The sequence below is a fragment of the Panthera tigris genome, chromosome C2 (genome assembly GCF_018350195.1).
Source record: "Panthera tigris isolate Pti1 chromosome C2, P.tigris_Pti1_mat1.1, whole genome shotgun sequence".
Classification (NCBI taxonomy): Eukaryota; Metazoa; Chordata; class Mammalia; order Carnivora; family Felidae; genus Panthera; species Panthera tigris.
Genome location: NC_056668.1, coordinates 23,437,321 through 23,461,253, shown reverse-complemented (window position 1 = coordinate 23,461,253; position 23,933 = coordinate 23,437,321).

The following is a 23,933-nucleotide window of genomic DNA, read 5'->3' as shown; positions in this document are numbered from 1 at the left end:
TCAAAATGTGCTCTAAAAACATTAAATTGCTATATGCACATAATATATAACTATCTATATCTATTCTTTTTTACGTGTGTATTGTATGTATACAATTTACAGGCTGTTCAGTTTTCCTTTCCCAATCACTTTACCCTCTTTATATTTTTCAAAATACAGACAGGAGTCCTTCCATGCAGTTATAAAGATATGGTGAACTTTGTATGCCATCTGTAGCGGTCATTCATATTTAGAATATTTTCTGGAACCAAGAAATATTAATATTAATTCAATGACTAATATTTCAAGATCAATATTAATAGACTATTTCAGTGATGGAATAGAGCTGGCTTGGATCTCCTTTCCTCAACTGATTTAAAAATAATAACCATGTTTTTAATCACAAAATATTTCAAACCAGTAGATATTTCTGTTTAAGTATAAGAGTGTTCCTAATGGTCATTAAAGGAATCTGAGTAGACCTGTACAGGTATGTACAAAAACCAGCAGCTATTTTTACACTGTGATTGATGAGGCACCGTAAATTATTATTCTCCAAAGGCAGTAGACCAGGGTTATTTTGTTCACTGGTACATGCCTGCAATTAACAGTGCCTAATAAAATATAGGTACTTAATCAAAACTTTTTGAATTGATGTGTAACATACTTCCTCCAATATCTGTCCCGTAGTCGAATTTATGACTGACATGAGTCAACACAGGTGGAGTCAGGGAGCCATAACTCCACTCTATTTGTGCTGACTTATAATGGGTCGTCAGTGACTGTCTTGAATGATCAAGAAATGGACATATAGACATGACAAGTATTATTTACCCCAATTCACAGGTAAGGGAAAAAAATTCCTCAAAACTACTTCATGATTTATTTGAAGGCAAGTAAGTATTAAGGAAAGAATTTTTTTTTATTCTGAGTCTAGTGTTTCTAAATAACAGAAAACCAGTGTTCTCAAACCTTTTCAAATCAGAACATTAGAAGGGCAAGACTCACGTAGTCATAATTCCCTTGAACTTGAGCTTGAAGACTAAGATGGAAGTTTTTACTTAAAAAATGTCAGTTTCTTCTGTAAAAAAAAGGAACTTGATATATGCTGGTGCTCTACTTTCACCAATGTGTCTACTCTCCAGGACTAAACAGCATATCCCCATTATTAGCAATTTCATGTTCATGAATTTACCTACTTGCTAAAATGCTTTGTAATCCTAACTCAACACTTGGAGTGTTTCATGGCCATTTGTAGACATGCACATGCACGGAATAGTGAAAAATCTGTGTGACTTAATGCTCTCATTCCCAGGTGAGGTTAAACCTGGTCGTTCAAGTTTTCATACGGTAAACATGTCCTTTCTAAGTTATAATTACTGCCAAATTTCTTGCATTTTTCTGTCTTTTGTTGTTTTTGTTGATGGCAATTCCAGCTGTTTAAGATGGCTCCTAAGTGTAGTGTTGGGTACTGTGTAGTTTTCCTAAATGGAATAAAGTATGATGCACCTTACAGGAAAATAAGTACATTAAATAATCTTCACTGAGTCATGAGTTAATGTGTTGGCTGTGAGTGCAGCATTAATGAATCAACAATATGTATTAAATAAGGTATCTTTAAAAATAAATGCACATGGGGCACCTGGGTGGCTCTGTCAGTTGAGCGACCAACTTTGGCTTACGCCATGATCTCGTGAGTTCGAGCCCCACATTAGGCTTGCTGCTGTCAGCCTGTTAGTGCAGACTCCACTCCTGATCCCCTGGCCCCCTCTATCTGCCTCTCCCCTGCTTGCACTCTCCCAAAAATTAATAAATATTTTAAAAATTTGTTTATTATATTTTTGAAAGAGAGAGACAGTGTGAGTGGCGGAGGGACAGAGAGAGAGGGAGGCGCAGAATCTGAGGCAGTCTCCAGGCTCTGAGCTGTCAGCACAGAGCCCAATGAGGGGCTTGAACTCAGGAAACGTGAGATCATGACCTGAGCCAAAGTGGGAAGCTTAATCGACTGAGCCACCAAGGTGCCCCGAAAATAAATATTAAAAAAAAAATAAAATAAATGCACATAAAACAAGGTTATGTATTGATGTATTGATAAAATGTTTTGACCAAAGTCTTCCAAAACCCAACCCTGTATTTTCCCTAGGAATAAGGATTTGGTACTCACTAATTCAGTGTTCATGGTGACTTTATAGAATACAACTACTATAGATAACAGGAATTGACTATATATCTCATTTCTTCATCCTGTGATTCAAATAACTTTGAACTCTTACCTCATCTGCACACACTCAAGTGAAAACATAAATACATGCATATACACTTACTCTAAGAACACAAATTTATTCAGTATTTTTACCTTAGCAATAATTACTTATGACCCAGCAATAGCACTGCTAGGAATTTACCCAAGGGATACAGGAGTGCTGATACATAGGGGCACTTGTACTCCAATGTTTATAGCAGCACTCTCAACAATAGCCAAAGTATGGAAAGAGCCTAAATGTCCATCAACTATGAATGGATAAAGAAATCGTGGTTTATATACACAATGGAATACTACTTGGCAATGAGAAAGAATGAAATATGGCCTTTTGTAGCAATGTGGATGGAACTGGAGAGTGTTATGCTAAGTGAAATAAGTCGTACAGAGAAAGACAGATACCATATGTTTTCACTCTTATGTGGATCCTGAGAAACTTAACAGAAGTCCATGGGGGAGGGGAAGGGAAACAAAAAGTTAGAGAGGGGGAAAACCAAACTATAGGAGACTCTTAAAAACTGAGAATAAACTGAGGGTTGATGAGGGGGTGGAAGGGAGGGGGGGTGGGTGATGGGCATCGAGGAGGGCACCTTTTGGGATGAGCACTGGGTGTTGTATGGAAACCAATTTAAAATAAATTTCATATTTTAAAAAAGGAAGATTTGGGGCACCTGGGTGACTCGGTTAAGCCTCCGACTTCAGCTCAGGGCATGATCTCATAGTTCGTGGGTTCTAGCCCCATGTCAGGCTCTGTGCTGACAGCTCGGAGCCTGGAGCCTGCTTCGGATTCTGTGTCTCCCTCTCTCTCTGCCCCTCCCCTGCTCACGTTGTCTCTCTCTGTCTCTCAAAAATAAATAAATGTATTAAAAAAATAAGGAAGATTAATAGTTACCTCTAGGTTAACATAACTCATTGCCTTTGCTAAGGCTGTTACCTATATCATAGCTGCACTACAGTATTTTATACACCACACCTTCTTGATTTCAAATTAAAGTTAGGAGAAAATTGGAGAATGGTGAATTATTCCATTCTTACTAAGAGAACTATTGAGACTTACAATAAACCAAGCTATAGGAGATCTTAGAGCAAGCCAATAGCAAGAGGCAAAAAAGGAACCTCCCAGTCATGAAAGCAATTGTATGTAGTCATCCAGTGATCAGGACTATGCTTTCTTTCGCTGTAGTTCATAAAGCAAAATAACCCTTCAAATTCAGATTCTATCATTATTTAAATGAATTACTTTGTAGATATACTTTGTATTGTGTAATTAGTCAACTACCTCATTTCTTATTCACACAACCATGTTCTTTAAAGTGATAAAACAACAAATTTAATAACAGATTTTTGATCGAGATTCCATTTTTCATATGTGTGCGATTATTTTGATTTTTTACTTGATATTAATTAATATAGAGAATAACATACATAGCCTTTGGCCACGGTAGATTTAATTCATGTATACACATTAACATTCTCAAATTCCATATTCTGTTGCTAACTACTACTTAGCATTCAACATTCAGTATCTTTGGATTTAAGCTCATAAGGCTTTTTGAATCTCTCCTGAAACTCATTGTTTTGATGTATTGATGTCAGCCCATTACCTAATTCATCAAAATGACACTACATTTTAATAGAGTACCAAAGTATTAGTGCCTTATTTTATGTAGAGGTAAAAACTCCAGATAATATTCCAGTTAGAAAAAAAAAATTACAACTTAAAGCTTCCTATGCAAAGTTTCTGTATGTGTCAATCTATCATTTTCTAAAAGCACTCTGTATTAAATGCATTTCAAAAAGGGCAGACAAAAACATTGTTCAGAGCTATGTTATTTCATTACACTCAAATGTTGCCAACAAAGGTATACAAATATTTGATGAACAATTTACCCATTGTTCTGCTCACTTTCGAAATTTATTAAGTCTTAATATGAGATTACCAAATATATCTAACTCTTATATCCGTACAAAAAAAGCTTCAGAAAAGCATCAGTAGTTGGTAAATATTTCCTTCCATTTACTAATAATAGGACTTCTATCTGAATCATATTTGAGGAAATGAAATTGCAAATGCCACTGTGAATATAACTTTCCCTCGAAATTATGGTGATGAATCCACCAAGTGCTCTCTACCTGCACTATGATCATCTGTTCATGGCCATCTTCAAACCCTGCCTGGAAAATTGCAGAATCCTCTTCTTGTCTAAGGATCCACTGTTGTTCCTCGTCAACCAGATGACAGAGTGGAGAATGATCCATATAACATAAAACAAAGCCAATAACATCCTTACTTAACATTCTAGTGGTTTCTCATAGTCTTTAGATGAAAATCCAGAGACTGCTTTACTGGAAGATGCTGCTTGTTGTCTCTTGGTACAGCTCAAACCTCAGTTTGTAGTACCTCTTTGTTCCATTTTTATCTTATTAGGATCTAAGTTGACCTTGCTGTCAATTTAGCAGTCAAACACACCCAAGCCCTAGGTACTTGGCCACCTTCTTCTTTGGCACAGTGTTCTCTCCGCATGACTCATACTTGATCACAATCTATTCACATATGAATTGCTTCAAATGCAGAGAGAGAGGGAGACACAGAAACAGAAGCAGGCTCCAGGCTCTGAGCTATCAGCATAGAGCCCGACACGGGACTGGAACTCACGGACTGCGAGATCATGACCAGAGCCGAAGTCGGCCACTTAACCGACTGAACCACCCAGGCACCCCCTTTGATGCTTAGCTTTCTAAGAAACAAGTCATGTCCAGTTATTTGCTTAATTCTTTTTCACCTTTCTTCTGTTAAAATGTAGGCTCTATGAAGTCAAGAATATTGTATTTTTTCAAGAAGACTGCTTATAAAAAATGCACATTTTTAAACAAATGTGCATACTCACTGTATTAGGGAAGACAAAACTAGCTGCTTTAAAAATACAATCCCTCAAATGTCATTGTCTTAAAAGTTTATTCCTTCTGTGGCTGACTTATTCTACTTAGTATAGTGTCCTGAGGATTCTTTTATGTTGTTGCATATGGCAGGATTTTCTTCTTTTTTTAAGGCTGAACAATACTGCATTGTATTGATATACCAAATGTTCTTTATTCATATTGTGCTGTGCATTAAAGTTATTAAGAGGGTATATCTCATGTTCAGTAATTTTACCACTATTACATATATATTAATATAATATATATATATATTATATATAAAGTTATATATATAATATATACATATAAAGTTTATTCCTCACTTACCTAATCATCCAGTGCTTGGATTGGTAAGTGGATTTCTTTCTACCTTTTATTTCTTCTGTTGATAGTACCCATTGACCTTTCGTCTTGTAACTTAGCCAGTGAGTGACTATGCTGTCCAATGAAAGCATGAATTCTAGTAGACAACATATTTTTTCTAGCATAGCCTCTCACACCTTATTTAGCTTTTTCATTTAACTCCGACTTAATGAGGAATTTATTGTTATAGTATTTACTTATTTATTTTGAGAGAGGAAGAGAGAGAGAGGGAGGGGTAGAGAGAGAGGAAGAGAGAGAATCCCAACCAGGCTGCATGCTGTTAGGGCAGAGCCTGTCACGGGGCTCGATCCCACAAACTGTGAGATCATGACCTGAGCCAAAATCAAGAGTCAGACACTTGACCAACTGAGCCACCAGGCACCCCTAGACATAATGAGGAATTTGTTTTTAAAGCAATAATATTTCAAAAATTTTTTGTCTAGCAAAAGACTTCAGCTTTTGCCTCAGACCCAGCTGCAATAACACGATAAGATTTAATGTTTATTTGATCACAGAGATTAAAGGATATTTAATTCACTGTAATGAGTTGCCATGTGTCCTGTCCCTCCTTCCAGCGCTTTCATCCAACAAATGAAACAGCATTTTAGAGATTCAGTATGTTCCAAAACTAACAGAGGTGAATAATCAGAGGAAAATTACATGAATACAGTTTCGTGAAACATAAAGATAAGTATGCTTGTGTTTTTTCAGTTTCTGTTTACAGAGGGCCTTTGTAATTTCTGTATATATGTGTGCAATACAGGTATAAAGCCAAGGATTGTTCTAATGGCTGAAAGGGTATACAGAACATGGTAGGTGCTTAGTACTTTTGAGGTACTATGCAAATAGCATGAACTACCCTTAAGTAACCATTCTTAACTTTCTATTAGACAAGGTCTGTAAAACAGGCAATAGTAATTCTCACTGAGAATTGATCCACATCCAGAGTAAAAACAGAAATTAAAAGAAAATCAAACAGTTCTCAAAGAAGAGGGTAGCCCTCTGTATATCTCTCCTGTGAAGGCAGATATATCAGACATTTTAAGCATGCAAGTAACTCCATTTATTGGTTCTGTGCTAATTGAACATGTGATTTTAATTGTTTTCTGTACATCCCATTATAAGTAAAACAATCCTTGGTCACTAATAATCTCCTGTCCTCATAGCTTTTAAAGTTCTTATTATACAAAAATATATATTTCTGATTTACTAAATGCACATTCTTATTTTATGATTATTTTGTTTTCTTTTTTTATTTTTGCTCTGTGTGTGTGTGTGTGTGTGTGTGTGTGTGTGTGTAGGAAAGCACTCCAGAGATGCTCATCTCAGGAACAATGAAAAGATTCAGGTTCTGAATCTACAAAAGAGAAGCTTAGATCCTAGTGACTTTCCCTTCTCTTTTTTTCTTTTACCAGCCAGCACCTGTCTTCTCCAGGAAACACAAGACCTTGCTCTTTGGGATCCGTAAAACCCTAGATTAAGGAAACACTAACACTCTTGTATTTACAGGAAGGGGAAGAGACTGTGGTTTCATACCAGGATTTTAAGAGAGGTCTGATCACGTGGTTTCTTTTGTATGATGCATAAGGCAAGATGATTTCTAAGAGAGGGTATGGATTTCAAGATTTATGGAGAATAGAGTCATTTTGAATAATCTCTATGAAAAATGTGAAGAATAGTTTCCAGGAAGTAGAGCAAAACAAGGAAAAACTAGAAAGAATTTGGCAGCAGATTTTAGGAACCATTGAATTTGGTAACCATGGGAGTGCATTGTCTCATTCATTTGTTCATTCATTCAGTTTTTTTTTTTCTATAACATACTATTCTCTTGAGAAAGTCCAGAGATGGCTGCTGGTTAGATACAGTCAGAGGGAGGTTGCTTTGCAGAAGAGCAATCTAATAGCACTGAAGTATGGGGTTAGAACACCAGCAGAATATTAGCTGAAGAGATACACAAGACTGTAAGGTATATAATACTTTCACCTTTGTATCACCATCATGTTCCACATTGCATGATTTATTTTAAGTACCTAAATAATGAAGATTTATCTATAGAAATCTTTGATCCAATATTTTTTTATGTTTAGAATTAGTGTAGAAATTCTTACATAAATGTACACATATATAACTACAGAGTTATAAAGGTGTTATTTGTAATAGTAAAGTGTCAAAAAATAATTAAGTATACATTATATACAAGATTAGGTAGCCATTAGAATGAATATGAATCTACAAGTTACAGAAAATTATTCTATTATCCCATTTTAGAAAAAATAATATTTTTTATTATTTATCTATTTTCTAAGTTTATTTATTTTTGAGAGAGAGCTCACATGCACACACACTCACATGCAAGTGGGGGAGGGGCAGAGAGAGGGGGACAGAGGATCTGAAGCGGGCTCTGTGGTGACAGCAGAGAGCCCAATGTGGGGCTCGAACTTAATGAACCATGAGATCATGACCTGAGCCAAAGTTAAATGCCTAACGGACTCAGCCACCCAGGTACTCCTAGAAAACATAGTATTTTTATGGTATGATTGCAAGCTAACAAGGAAGAAACAGCCAATTTTTAATAATTTTTTCAGGGTGTATTATAGGGAATTTCCAGGTTTTCTTTTACATATTTCTCCATTGTTTAAATTTGTTTACTAAAATACACAAATTATTTTTAACAACAACAGCAAGGAATTTAAAGGAATTTGGGACTTTACATGAGTTAGTCTAATTAATCAACTTTTTAGACTCTGGGCATGTTAGATAGATGTACCTAAATTGAAGGTGGCCAGAGGGAAAGTCATAGCTTTCTGTGCCCATTAAATTTTTGACTTTTCCACAGAGAATTACATATTAATCTATGCTTTGTACAACATGGAACTAGATGTTTGAACAATAACTGGTACCTGACCCTCATGCTTAGAAGAGGAGAGTATGAAATAGATGCTCAACCCCTCAGGAACACTTTAACTGGGATCATAACTGGCTGGTTCAACCAGATATCCCTTTTTAACAATCTGACAGGGAACACTGGTAAGTTAGTAGAGAACAGAGAGGTCAAAATTGGGGAAGCAATTTTGAAGCAATTCAGAAACCTGAATAAGCAGAAGCCAAGAAGTGTTCTTCGTCATGAAGAAAATGGTACCATGAAGTAGAGAGAACACTCCCGTGGCATTACAGTAAAGTAGTAAGGAAGAGACAAGAACGAGACACTGTGGCCACATGTGTGACTATGGGAATACTTGTCTAGAACCACTGTTGCCGTGCAGGGCTAGATCTGTAACGCATCCTAGCCGTGATTATTCTGTTGCAGTTTTCTGTGAGCTCTAGTTTTGCAGCAACTGATAAAATTTCCTGTCCTACTTACTTCATTTCAGTATCTCCATTAATGAAAGTAACCTGAGTGGGTCCTTTTGCACAGAAATTATAAAAAGTATGCCTGATATCCGTGCAAACCTGACTGCTTAACAGACTGACCCTTTTTAAAAACTGGTCTCTTTTGCTTCTCTTCTGATTTTACTATTTCATTCTTCTTATTACGCGTTTCATAGTTCTTTAATTTTAACTTTGTCATGTATTTTGAGTATCGTTTTCTCAGATTTTCAGTGTTCGGTGACATGCTTCCCTAATCTGCTGTCTCATCAGACAGGCTTGGCACACACTTTGATGAAAACGTTCTAAAGTAAATGCAATTTTTATACATCATACTTAGTTTCATTGAGACCACATCTAGAGTTCTGTGTTCTTTAGAGTTCTTTTCTAGAGTTTTTAAAGAGTATTTAGCCTTTTCTGATAAACACATTTAATCATTAAAATTTTATGTTATGTTTCATTTCTATATACTGTGCCAACATCGTTCATATTCACACATTGATTGCTTTGGTGCAAAAGCAAAAATCAGAGAAAATAGATACTTAAGTTTGAGTGATATAACTTAAGAAAAGTGTTGTTTTTCTTTTATGTTGACACAGTATAAAATTTTCTAGGACTCCTGATCATGTATATAGCTTTTCCAGTTATATGTAATGCCTGCAGCCTGTTTCACGTAAAGAATTGAACACCAGATAAAGACTATATTTCGTTTATAGGAATGTAGTAGGCATTTGCTAAAGGTTTTCCATATAAGAAAAAGGAAGTGATTCTCAAGTGTTCACTAATACGTAGGGATAATGCACTAAATATATTTAAGTCTCTCACTTCGAAACCTGTGCAACTTAAGCTCTGAAAATGTACAACTTAAAATCAGTGGCTGCCTTGAAAATTGTAGGGCCTTTTTTTAAAAATTTTAATTTCAATTCCAGTGTAGTTAGAAATTGTGGTCCTTTTAATCCTCGCATAGGCAATCCACCTCAATGATTTACTGGCCCAGGTTTCACAACAAGATTTCTTACTATTTCAGTATCAGGCGATTGGTCTTCATTTGACATGGATTTTACTTTTCAATCCTCTTGTAGTAAATTTGTGCAAATAAGACTTGGAATAATGATAGTCGTGCTCTTAGTCTTCCCATTGTGTTGCGCTATCCCACAATGCAATTGCGGATAAACTATAATCATGGGATGTGCTTAATAATCTTTAACTATGCCAGAGAGCAACCTCGGGCTTTTCAAAAGGGCAGGAGTAGCAAACGGTAGCCATCATAAACACATGTAGTCACTGGAGTTGTCCTGAGGGCCAGAATCATTGCCATCATTAGTAACACTTTAATTTGTTCAGCGACGAGAAATCAATCTGTAAAAGGAGGATATAGATTGCTGTTTTCCAAAAGGCTGCTAGTGATAAGTGTAATGATATTGCAAGCTTGACATTGCAAAGATTTGTTTACATAGTTACACAAAACAACTAAGATGGAAGAATTGGTGATATGGAATTGGTGATTTTCATTCAATACCATCTATAAGAAGTAGTTGAAAACAATAAACCTATTTTTTTTTTTTTTTACTTCTCACTCTCCAAAACACAACCAGACAAAAAACTGGCGGTAAATTTTGGGAGAAAGAGCACATCTGTCCCTTTGATTCTTAAAAAAAAAAACACTGCCAACCTTAAAATAATATTTGACTATCAAAAGGAAAACATTACTAAAATTTAATGAAGTAAGAGAAAATATTACATATTATCTCTTATCTCATTTTAAACAACTTTACATGAAATTGATTGTTTTAGTAATGTACAAAAGATAAAATCTAAATTCTTAAACTTTGTAATTTATGTATCCTCTGTGACATATTTTTGAATGGTTCTACTATCAGCATGTTTAACTGATAATGAAAATTGTATAATTATACGTAGATGTCCTTAAATTCAGTAAGCAGGTTTTCTAAAAAGTCAGAAAATTGCATTTTAATTTGCAGTTTCTTCTTGATCTACTACTAATGAAAGTTTCACTGAATTATCTGCTTAAAGGTCAAAATGCTAATTAGAAGTTTCTCATCAGTGATAATTCAGATATATGGAAAAATGATGGCATTAGCTTTTTAAAAATCTTCTTGAGCACTCCATTATCTTATCAGAGTTCTGATAACAATGAAGATAGTGTATAACATTTAATACTTCCCATTTCAATGAAATACATGCATTCTTGTTTAAAGGAACACATTATATGGATTTCATCACAATTTCCTCCTTTCCAAGTGTGACTCTTTAATATACACTTTAATAGGCTAAATTTTACAGACCACATTTTAAACTACAAATAGAATATTATAATTTAAAACATCTAAAAAATTTTTTCATCTACAAAAACTGATGATTTTAGAACATGTATTGCATTTAAAAATCCTTGGTCGTACAATTGGAAGTGTCTAGATCCAGGGAGAAATGATCATTTCATCTTGTCTATTTATTATATGTGCTATATGATTTCAGAATTCATAGCATAGAGCATTTTATTTGTGAGAAAGCTCATAGAACATGAAAATATATTAATTCAAGTGAACAGCCCTCTGTATGTACAAACATAGGTGTACCCTGCAGAATGAAAATACACTTTAAAGGATACTGGTCATCTGATTTAATTCACAAACATGTAAGTATATTTACCAATAGTAGAGACTCTGTGTGTGCATGTGTGTGTAATCACATTCATGTTTTCTTTAAATGACACTTCACCTGAAAACACATACACAAAGTTATGACCATGGCAGTAGAATGATGGCATATTCCAAAGGAACAATTTAAGAGAGTTTAACTGAGGGCCAATTTCAAAGATTTGGGCAGACGTAAGAGGAATCAGTGAAGGATAGTGTATATCATTGCCAGTTGTAAGCGTGAAGGAGAAAAGTCCAGAGAGTTGTAATTGTGGAAGAAGGCTGCTGAATGGGAGCTGTGTCTTTGGTAACAAAACTCACCCTCCCTCATCTTCTGTCTTCTGAACTCCTATAGGTGCCCTCTTTGACCCAAGCCAATAGGAAGCCAGAGGATAAGGACACCTTTGATGTAGTATAAAGATCAGGGTCCTGGATTGCCAATCAGGGTAGAAAAGGGGGAAAAATGGAATTAAAAGAGGAAATGGAAAACACCTCATTTGTATTTTCAGCATTCAGTATGTTCATGGAGTAGAAGACTCAACATAGTCAAGATGTCAGTTTTCTTCAATACATCTCTAGAGTAAACCCAAACCCATCAAAATCTGTGGCAAAATTGTTTGTAGAAAAACCTACAATCTGAAATCTAACATTGACAAGGAAAGGCAAACTGGAATATCCCAAACAACACTGAAAATGAAGGTGGAAGCATCCACACTATCTAATTTCAGGGCTTACTGTAAAGCCACGTACTTCAAGGTAGTATTAGTGAAATAACGATGGCACAAATAGAGAAGAGAGAATAGAGACCCACATATGTGACTCCTTTTTGGTGAGAAGCTGCGAGTCCCTTTGTTGTTAAAAAGTTAACATGCAGGGATGCCTGGCTGGCTCTGTTGGAAGAGCGTGTAGTTCTTGATCTTGGGGTTATGAGTTTGAGCCCCACGTTGGGTGTAGAGATTACTTAAGTAAATAAGCTTAAAAAATTAATGTGCAATAACAAACAACTGATAAAAGCAAGTATTTTGTAAGTTTGTATCTTTATTAAATCTTAAAAGATTTTGTTGAAAATATAGCTTTTAATGGAATGAGAAGAGTTTTAGTTTTTCCAGTCAGTACACAAATGCATGAGCACAAGTTATTGATTATTAGAATGAGATATGATTCCAGCATTAATTCTACCCCTACTTCTTTTTTTCTTAACAAATATAAATAGTAAGAACTTAATGTCTCCATAAATAGGTAGAAGGAATAGAACAAACTGTCTTCTAGCAATATAACTCACTTCTTCAAAGTTTTGCTATTGCATTCAAAACTTTATTCATAAGTGGGAACCCAGATTCAGTGGTTCTTCAATTTTGTTGAAATAATGATTTGAAAATAACCCAAATTAAGGGGCACCTGTGTGGTTCAGTTGGTTGAGCATCCAACTTTGGTCTAGGTCATGATCTCTCCGTTCCTGAGTTTGAGCCCTGCGTCGGGCTCTGTGCTGACAGCTCAGAGCCTGGAGCCTGTTTCAGATTCTGTGTCTTCCTCTGTCTCTCTGCCCCTCCCCTGCTCACACTCTGTCTCTCTCTCTCTCTGTCAAAAATAAATAAACATTAAAAAAATTGAAAATAACCTATGTTGGAAAGTGCCTTGTTGTTAGGTGTTTGATTCATTCAGTTCTTCCTTGTAAATATATTATTGTCAGGAATTACCACATTGCCCAGGATTTTGCGCTATATGACATAACAACAAAAGATAATCTGAGTAAAATATGACATTCTTTTAAAAATCAGGAGAAAAATCCCTTGTGAAGGATGTGTGAGAAGATCATAGAAAGGGAATACCACTGGACCGTAGATCTTTGCTAATGCAGATCAACTTGAGGAAATGGACACTGGACCATAGAGATGTAGTATTTTATATGCTTTGAACTTTGTATACTCTTAAGGTGTAGATGCCCCAGTTTGAAGACCATCATTCTATATAGTGTAGGAGGAGAAAAACTCTATTCACTCAGTGTGTAGCAATTTGACTTCCCCTGCTCACAAAGTATCCTAGGAGAACCTGTGCATTGGTCATATATCAGCTGAAACTCCTGAATTTTTTTCATACTGTAGGATACTCAAATTTATAGTTAAAAGCAAATGATGAAATCCAAGGTAATTATAAAACTATACCTTGAATAACATATTATAACAAAGTAAGAAAAAAAAAACATCTGTTTTAGTTTTCCAAGAACCATGAATACTAAATGCAATATTTTTTATATTATGATTTTAATTTGAGATTATCGAAGAATAAGGACCAAGAAAAAGTTGTATTTTTCTCTTTTCTTTCTTACTCCCCTCTTTTTACCAAAGTGGAAAAAACAATATGTGTGAGTGAGTGTTTCTGTGTAGATATACACATATGTGTACACACACACACACACACACCCCAAAGTCAAGTTCAATTAGGCCCAAGGCAGCTTTAGTGTGGTGAAGAATGGAGAAGAAAAATCAAAAAGAACATACAGATTGAAGAGATATTTCTGCCTGAGAGACTCACACAATTGCCCCTCCTTTCTTTTTTTGTCATTTACTGCTATATACAAGAAGTTCATAGAAATAATGTTTATTTATTTGAGAGAGGGAGAGAGAGACATGGAGCATGAGTGGGGGAGGGGCAGAGAGAGAGGGAGACAGAATCCAAAGCAAGCTGCAGGCTCCAGCTCTGAGGTCAGCACAGACCCGGAATGGGGCTCAAATTCACAAACCATGAGATCATGACCTGAGCTGAAGTCAGATACTTAACCGACTCTGTCACACAGGTGCTCCATAAAGTACCAGATTTTTTGCTTACGGTTTTAGTTGCTGTTCTTGTTGTTTAATGGCCTCTTCCCCCTTTACTTAAGATTTGTTAATCTGTAAATATCAGTGTGGAGTACGTCCTAATTTTTCTTGATTGTATCTTACTTCCTTCTTACAATATCCAGGAGGATTCTATTAGCACACCTGACCATGGGTTCAAAGTGAAAGTGATGGATTCAGGAAGTGCCCCCAGGAGAAAATAGTACATGTATGGAAGAAGCAAGATAGTAGACAGTAAGAAGCCAAACTAGGGTAGAAGGTTAGGTGTATTGGTATATTCTGCCTGATTCTGCAGGGAAATCTGGAATATGAAGGGCTGGGTAACCCCACACTAATCAGCCATTGGTTATAGGCTGTGGATGTGTAGTCATAAAACTAGCCAATGTATAATGCTCTACAAAGAAGTGAGAGTTCTCATGCCAAGGGTCGCATAGCTAAAGGTCACAGGTGTCAACTCTGAACAGCAAAATACACAGGACCTGGGAGATGAGTACAGACAGTTGGTAAGACAGAACTGAAGGGAGTTGGGTGGCTGATGATGTAGGGCCTGATGTGAGTGACTCATTCCTGTAAAACTTTGGATTGTGAGTAACTTGTTCTGTGAGTGTTCTGCAAGATAGGCAAACATTTCTAATAAATTTTAACTTGATAAACAAATGATGTCTTGCAATACGAGTAGTATACGTGACACTGAACATCACATGATCACAAGTGAGCCAATGGTTCTTGAAATTCCCTTTGATATACAAGTACTTTGGATTACAAGCATGTTTCCGGAATGAATTATACTCACAAACTGAGGTTTTACTGTACTCATCGAATGTTCGCACTTCTTATATAAAGGGGAGAAAACCCTTGTTGAAATGGTTGTGAATGAAATATTCTAGCTAAGTAAGCGCTCCAGTTAGTTACTGAATTGCCAAGGACTTAAAAAAGTACAACTAAATTGATACCATAAAATATTGGAAAGTGCCACAGAGTTATTACATTTATAATTATTACAGCATTGTTGCTGAAAGGAAAAAGTGCAAGGGTGTAGTTGTATTTAGAATGGTGGGGAATCAAGTGAACGTAAATATATCAGCATCTTTTTAAAAGAGTCCTTTTACTAGTACATATGATAATATCATATTAAAAATCACTCTTGACATAGTGTGGTTTTTCCAAGTTAAAAAGTAGAATGTAATAACCAAATTTAAAATATCCAGATGACAGTAAACGCGAAAAAAACAGACCTTAAGCAACGATCACATCTCGCAGTCATGGAAATAGTGTAGTGGTTAAAGTGTAGACAGTGGCACTAGATCTGAGGGTTTTAATCCCTGTGATGCCATTTGTTTGTTACTTGTGTGGCCCTAGACAAGTTAATTAACCTCTATATGCTTCAGTCCTGTCATCTTTAACATTGAAATAACCCACACTTCTGACATATAAGTTGTGAATATGAAATCACTTTAATGACATTTAGTGATCAGAACAGCATCTGCCATGTAGTAGTTTTTAGTTACCATTATTTTTATTATTATTAACGGAAGTTTCTAAGCAGCAAACTAAAATTCAAAATTATTTGCTCTTATAGCAGGGGTCGCAAACATTTTCTGTAAAAGACCAAACAGCAAGTAAATATTGGCTTTGTAGGCCATATGGGGTTTGTCACAACTATTCAGTTTTGACCTTGTAGCCCCACCCCCAAACCGGAACAGATAATATGCAAATAGGTGGGGATGGCTATGTTTCAATAAAGTGTTAGCCACAAAACCTGGCTGCAAGTCACATTTGGCCCATGAGCTGTAGTTTGTTGAACTCAGTCATAAAGTAACAAATTGAAATTCCTTTTTCTACAGAAACAAAATGTGGTTCTGTCTCTTTTTATAAATGTAATAAATATTTTATGAATATGTCAAGAACAATCTACTTGATGAATGTCAATTCCATCAATTTAGTAATCACAGTCAAGGCAGATCAATTTGAGATTTGACTTAGCTGGGAGGAATGAATTACAGTTCTCAAAGAGAACATACTGGCTCTGGTTCAGGAGCAGCAAATATATGAAATATCAGGAAACCAAATACTGAATATTTTTATTAATTTGGCACATAGCCCGTGGGCAATATGCCAAAAGCAGCCAACAATAATATAATCTTTTCCCAATTACAATATTGATTGACCTTACACTACTTGGCTTAATTGAAAGTTCAATACAATGAGGAATATTACTTTCTTGGATGTTGTTATTGCAATAGATAAATGATCCGATCTTAAAGTTTTCTAAAACAGCACAGAAATTCAAAGAGCCTAAAGATGTTAGAAAGAAGGAACTAAGAAAATTAGAGCTACATTGGGCTTTGCATATAAAAATTAGCTACATAATATATCATGTGAAAAAACAGAAAGAGGTTTAGAGACATTTTTCTATGATTATGTAAAATCCATCTGGTAAAAACGTATACCGTTAATCCAAATAAGGTGATAAACTGAGGCAAGGCCACATTACCAGAAATTGAGTTCATTCAGAAGTAGCAGAGGAATTGCAATTTGGTTAACGCATGTTGTAGCAAGCTATAGGCAAATCCATTGAGGGTTTGGGGTAGGCTATATCTATGGACAAGGAGTGCAAAGAAGGGGCAGTCCAGCCAGAGTGTAAGCACTGTGTTCATGGACTTGAGGATATGGAGAGACTCTTGGCAGGTGTTCACTGGTCAGAAAATAAGTCTCAGTCTTCTGGAAATCAAGCATTTAATGGAAATTATTCTCTCAGTTCTTAAGTTACGCATGTGTTCCTGAAAACACATGTGTGAGAGTCTCCATTTCATCTCCTATGGTTCCATTTTAGATTGAAATCCTTTCACGTAACTATATTTGTATGGTTTATTTTTTGTGGCACTCTCTATTAAACAGACACAACTGCACACTCACATATACTCATATACACTTAGCAGAGGACCACAAAGATTCAAAACTGTACAACTGAATAGAAAATATATCCTGCCTATGTTGTATATCATTTATAGTAAGTTTCTAAGGACATAACATTAGCTCTGAAAACAATGTCATTCTCTACTCACCATGAAATTATCTTATCCAGAATGGCATATCAAAATGCCTTCCTAAATAATATTTTTATATTTCATTTTTATTTCCTGAATATATTTGTCTTATCAAATAAGTTTATAAAGAGTATGGCATTTAAATTATAGCAAATTCTTGGCCTGTCTAGAAATTTTTAAAATTTGGGGGCATTTGGGGGGTATACTGTTCAAGTTAACCTATTTATTTATTGCCCTTTTATCCTTTATGCTTCTCCCTTCAATCACTTGTGATAGTCTTCACTTTCCCCAGTGCATTTCGATAAGTAAATCATCAATCTGAGAACAAGACTAGGGCACTTATTTTCAGTGCTACAGATAACGTTGATCATCTGTCTCAGCTCAGCTTATTTTTTCCTAATTTCATATTTTCATCAAAAGTTGTCAAACTCAAGAGAAGACCCCTCACAAAGTCAGAAATCAACTCTAAAATCAGTGATAAGTGGACAGATGGATGCGTTTGTCAAATGCCCAACTCCAAAATGAGAGTATTATAGAGGGGTTGAGGGTATTATTTTTCAAATACATCCCTCAGAATGGTTACTTTTTTTCCCCTTAAATGGGGTTGTGTTTCATTTCTTGAAAACCTATGTGAGAGCTCTGGACCCTCCAAGACTATAGAATCTTAGATATTGTGAACTGTATACTTAAAAACATAAATAATATGCCTTTTTAACTTAGGAGAAATAAAAGAAATAATTTATTGTTTATGCATGCTTGATGACACAACCATCATTATATACATGGATAATGTTTGCTATTTATTATACTTTGGATAGAAAAGTAATGAAAAAGTAAGGACAATCATTATGTTAATAGTGTCAATGAAGCATATTTGCTTTTCCCACTTGTCATGAAAACAGTCTTGCTTCATCTATTAAATTTTATCAGAAGTCAGAGAAAATAGTCAATGTTAAATGCAAGTTATTTTAACTAACATATTATAAACTGTATGCATGCCTCAAGAACTAGTTAACTAAATTCTACACCATTTATGGAAGTTGCATAAAATCTAAAACTGTACCTAAGTATCTTTTTTAAGATTGTCCTGCTGTCTAATTTACCAACTAGATTTGTCTTTTTGAAAACTATACTAGCATCCAAAATAATATTTTACTTAAAAATAAGATTTATGCAGAACACAAAGCCCGTTAGATCCAGCATCACTTCTGTGGCAATCACTATTTCCCAGCAGAACACATGGGAAGATGACAGTTTGACTTGGGTAGGGTTCCCTCTTGTCCCAATTCTATCACATATACCTGCTTCTCTACCGTTAAGCAGAAGTTGGAACAGGTAGGCATGTGCATTCAAGTGACACTTCACACTCTGCTCGAATTCCAATATTCTAATAGAGAAAACTATTACACAATTTGACCCTTCAGAATAAGATCGCATAAGATCATGGTGGGTCGTTTTCTTCAGCAAGGATTTGAAGATGGCCTGACTAATTAGGCTAAATCTTTTCGGTGCTTGAGAAAGCATGACAGTCATGAGCTGTTATGTATCTTCCTTCTGCATCATTATCAGGATTCTAGATATGACCCTGAACTCTTACTGCTCTACGGGCAGTTTATGTTCCCACTTCTAAGAATGGCAGTACTAAAGACATTCACCACAAGTACTGAGCAAAAGAGAGAAAGAAAGAACAAGCAGAAGACAGAATTTCTGGAGGAAACTGCAGGACAAATTTCTGAAAAACTTTGAAACAGTCTCAACCAACAGTGTTTCTGCCTTGCATTTTCCTTATGCAAATTTATATATCTGTAAATTGTCCATGACTGATATCAATGGAAATGACAATGGTCCACAAACATAGGACTTTATGTGATTTGGTCACTGTGAAAAACTAACAGGGTGACTCAAAATATCATAAAGATTAAGAGAAAAAAATCAATAAAACAAAAACTGTTTTTTGAAACATAAATGAAATTGACAAACCACTAGCAAGACTGACAAAAATAAAAAAGAAGACACAAACCACCAACATCAAGAATGAAACAAGATCTCACTAGAGATCCTGTAGCTTTTAAAAGAATAATAAGTTAATACTATAAACAACGTTATGCTCATAAATGTAACAACCTAGCAGAAAAGGGTGAGTTTTCCAAAGACCATTAACTACCAAAACTCAACCATGATAAAAAAAAAAAGATAATCTGAATACTTTGTACTTTGTAACCATTAAAGAAATTAAACTTGCAATTAAAAAATGACAAAAAAAGAAATACATGGGAAAAGATTGTTTCGCTGATTATTCTATTTGACATGTAATGAAGAATTAACACCCACACCAAAAAGATGAAAGATTCAAATGTCTGCTAGTAAAGCAAATTATCTGCCCCCAAAGACCAACGGAATCTTCAAAAGAAAGAGTGCAGAGGTCAAGAGAAGAGCCAGCTTCTTGTACTTCCTCTTTAAAGGAAATGATTAGGGAGGCAGTAATTATATAGGGACTTCAGACTGGATAAGGAAGAGACAAGATTTTTGAGGCCTCTGAGATGTTTGTTTTGTACTATTCCTTTGGGATAGAACTCAACAACTCCTGATGCTAGTATCCCCAAACCTTTGATCTTCTCAGTGTCATCTTTATTCTTAAAATTAGTTTTTTTATATTCCTATGGTATTAACCTTGAAAGTCTTTTTCTTCTTTTACCTCTTTCATTTTTTTTCCCCTAAGGATAATTTACAGCCAATGTTTAATTGTAATATAGGTGACTGTATTAGGTAACAGAACTAGTAAGATCTCTCTCACATACATGAGAGAGAGGAAAATTTTAAGAAGTTGGCTTATATGATCATGGAGATTTCCAAGTCTTAAGTCTGTATAGCATGTCAGCAGTTACAGTCTTTAGAAGAATTCCTTCTTCAGGAAATGGGAGTCTTTACTCTTTATGCCTTCAACTGATTGATAAGGCCCACCCATCTTATGGAGCATAATCTACCTTATTCAAAATCTATTGATTTAAATGTTAATCACATCTAAGAAATATCTTTACAGCAACATCTAGACTGGTATTTGATCAAATAAGTGGGCACGGTAGCCTAACAAGGTTGACACATAAAATTTACCATTATGGTTATGGTGAACAATTTGAAAGTTTTAGAATAAATAGACATCACATCTCCTGATGTAGTACAAAGCACACATATGAGATTTCTTTAGATCGATTTTGCCTCTTTTTAAAAGAATAATCTTTTTTATGTGTCTCAGGATGGTTGCCATTTTATTGGATGGAGGAAACTGATATTTTACTTCCATTTTTTGTTCTACCTTTCATATATTTCTTATTGGAAAATAAGGATAACGAATCAGAAGGTACTGCAACGTAGCTTATTATTTCAGATTTAAATTTATGGCAACTTTTGAACACAAATACAAGTATGCAAAATATTTCTTGAAGACAGAGAGAAAAATGGGCATCTAAATTAATGCAACTTCAAAGCTGATTTGAAGTGTGGTTCTTAGATTTCTGTGGAACTTTGGATTTCCAGGATTAATTGTTTTAAAATGCAGAAAAAAAATTCTACAGCATCTCTTAGCATATTAGACAAAGCAATACAAATTTACAAATGCACAATGTTTTGAGGGCAATATAACTAATAACCAATTATCAGAGTAAAATATTTGAAATAATAAAAAAGTCAAAAATCACCTCTGTTTAAAGAACAATTTTGTAAAACAATATATTCACTTAAGAAAAAAATTTCTGTGACTGTAATCAAAATTTTAGTTTGAGAAGTCAAGATTCCAAAAAGTTATTGAGTTATATCACTACAGGTAACAATAAATGGTTCTGTTATTTAATGTGTGAAACAAAATGAATACCTGCCAATGACAAACATCTTGTTTATTGTGAAAACTATTGAGAGAGAGAGAGAGAGAAGTTATAGAAGTTTGTGCCAATGAACTCAGGTTATTATAGTTTGTGTAGGTTTCCTTGATTTTAAATCATCTCATATTTTTGTAAAATCCTATAAAGATACATATGGGAATCATATAATGTATCAGTGAGGGTTCTCCAGGGAAACAGACCAATATGATATGAGAGAAAGGGTCTGTGTGTGAAAAAGAGAGGGAGAGAGAGAGGGAGGGAGAGACAGAAAGAGAGAGAGAGAGAGAGTGAGTGTGTGTGTGTGTGTGTGAAAGAGAGAGAGAGAGAGAGAGATTGAGACTAAGAAAGAGAGGGAGAGAAAGGATTTATTACACGAATTGGCTCATTAGGTTATGGAGGCTGAGAATCCCCACAATCTGCTCTCTACAAGCTGATGAAGTTGGTGGTACAATTCAGTCTTGAGTTTGAGGGCCTGAGAACCAGGAGAGCCAATGGTGTAATTCCTAGTGCAAGGCTTAAAGGCCTGAGAACTGGGACAGCTGGTGTGTTTCAGAGTCCAAAGGCCTAAGAACCAGAAGCTCTGGTGTCCAAGGGCAGGAAAAGATGGGCATCCCAGAGGAAGAAGAAATATGGAACTCTTCCTTTCTTATTAACCTTTTTGTTCTATTTGGGTTCTCAAAGGATTGGCTGATGCCCACCCACATTGGTGAGGGCAGATTTTTACTCAGTCTACAGAATCAAATGCCAGTCTCTTCCAGATAGACTTTCCCAGACACATCTGGAAAGAATATCTTACCAGCTATCTGGGGATCTCTTAGTCTAGTCAAATTGACACATAAAATTAACCATCACATATAACCAGAAATAAGTCATTGAGCTCAAATGTCAAATAAATGCAAGAATTCCCTTTCACATTCCTCAGACATCATTTAGACTCTTTTTCCATCTAGGTGAAAAACCCTTCTGATAGGACATGACTAACTAAGGAGCATTTAAAAAAATTGTTTAATACCTCCACATTTAAAGACCCATACATCTGTGTAGGGTCACGAGCAATGAAATAGCACTCAAAGACCTGCATTCTAGTCCCAGAGTTGCCATTTTATAGCCGGATGACCGTGGAAATGCCATTTAACTATTCAAAATTTTTCTTTTTCATTTGCTTATATCAAAAGCTATTTAGGAATCCAATTTTCTTACTCCATGTTGACCCGATACATCTTTATTTTATTTCTTTTAATTCTTTTAAAACATCAATCTTAGAATTGCATAAAAAAAGTTCTACATGACAGTTCTACTCATGTTGATGATAATTTGTCTAGTCCTGTCCTACTTTCTCAGGTTTACTTTCCAGTTTCCTTTGTTTTTTTGTGTGTGTCTTTTTTTTTTTACATAATAAAAAAAGTGTTGAATATAACATATATAGAAAAAAATCCATAAGGAAAAGGTGTATATCTCACTATATTGTATACCGGAAACTAATATGACACTGTATGTTAACTAGAATTAAAATAAAAACTTAATAGAAAGAAAAAGTATATATCTTATCAAATTCTAATAAGGTGAAAAAGCAAGTAGCTGTCACCTAGATCAAATAATTGGTAATTGTCCACACCCACACTACTGTTATATATTGTTTTATATACTGTGTTATATAGTGTTTTACTATTTAGTGGTACTGTCAGTGGTTGTGATATACACTTGTGGATATTATCACATTGTGATAATAATTAATAATTGTATCCTCTTCTTGGATAATGCAAGAAATGAGGAACACATCAATCTGTTCTCTTTCCCAGTGTATTATAATATATTTTAACTATCCCAGTACTTAAAAGCCTATAAAATTATTATTTTATACAGGTAATGTTTATTTAGACTTAATCATTAATTTACATTTTTATTTTTCCTTTTGCTGTTCTCTCCTTCATGTATCCCCAGACTTCCATCTTGGATCACTTAGAAGGCAAAAAAAAAAAAAAAAAAAAAATAGTATTTCTTTTGTTGCAGGTCTGTAGATAACTAATCTCTCACTGTTGTTTTTCTGGAAATGTTTTTATCTTACCTTCAATAATGAAGAATAGACTTCTGAATTGGTGTATTTTCTTTCTGCACTCTGATGTTTTCATTTCATAGTGGTAACAATATTGTCTGCTTTTAAGATGTTTTTCTTTATATTTGGCTTTCATAAGTTTTAGCCTGGTGTGAATGGGTACGTGTTTCTTTTATTGATTCAGCTTAGTATTTATAATATTTCTTCAATTTAAAGATGGATTTCTTTCACCAGTTTGTAAAGTTCTCATTCATTATGTCTTGTGGGAACTCCAATAACTCATATGGCAGGTATTGTCCCTGTGTAACCCTGGTCACTTCCTTTGCCTCCACGTGTCTCTTTCTGTTTTGATTCTTTGAGAATTGATTACCTCATTCTATGTAAGTTCTTCCTGATATCTCCAGGTCAGAAAATTTCTCTCCAGCTTTTAACTCATCCACTTGTCTCTTAATTTTAGTTTTAATCTTTTCCAGTGTAATAGTCCTCATTTCTTCTCCGAAATTCTCACTTTTGCCTTCTCCTTGAACATAATGTACTTGTATTATCAATCTGTTAATGAAAATGCCCGTTAACTCTCAAC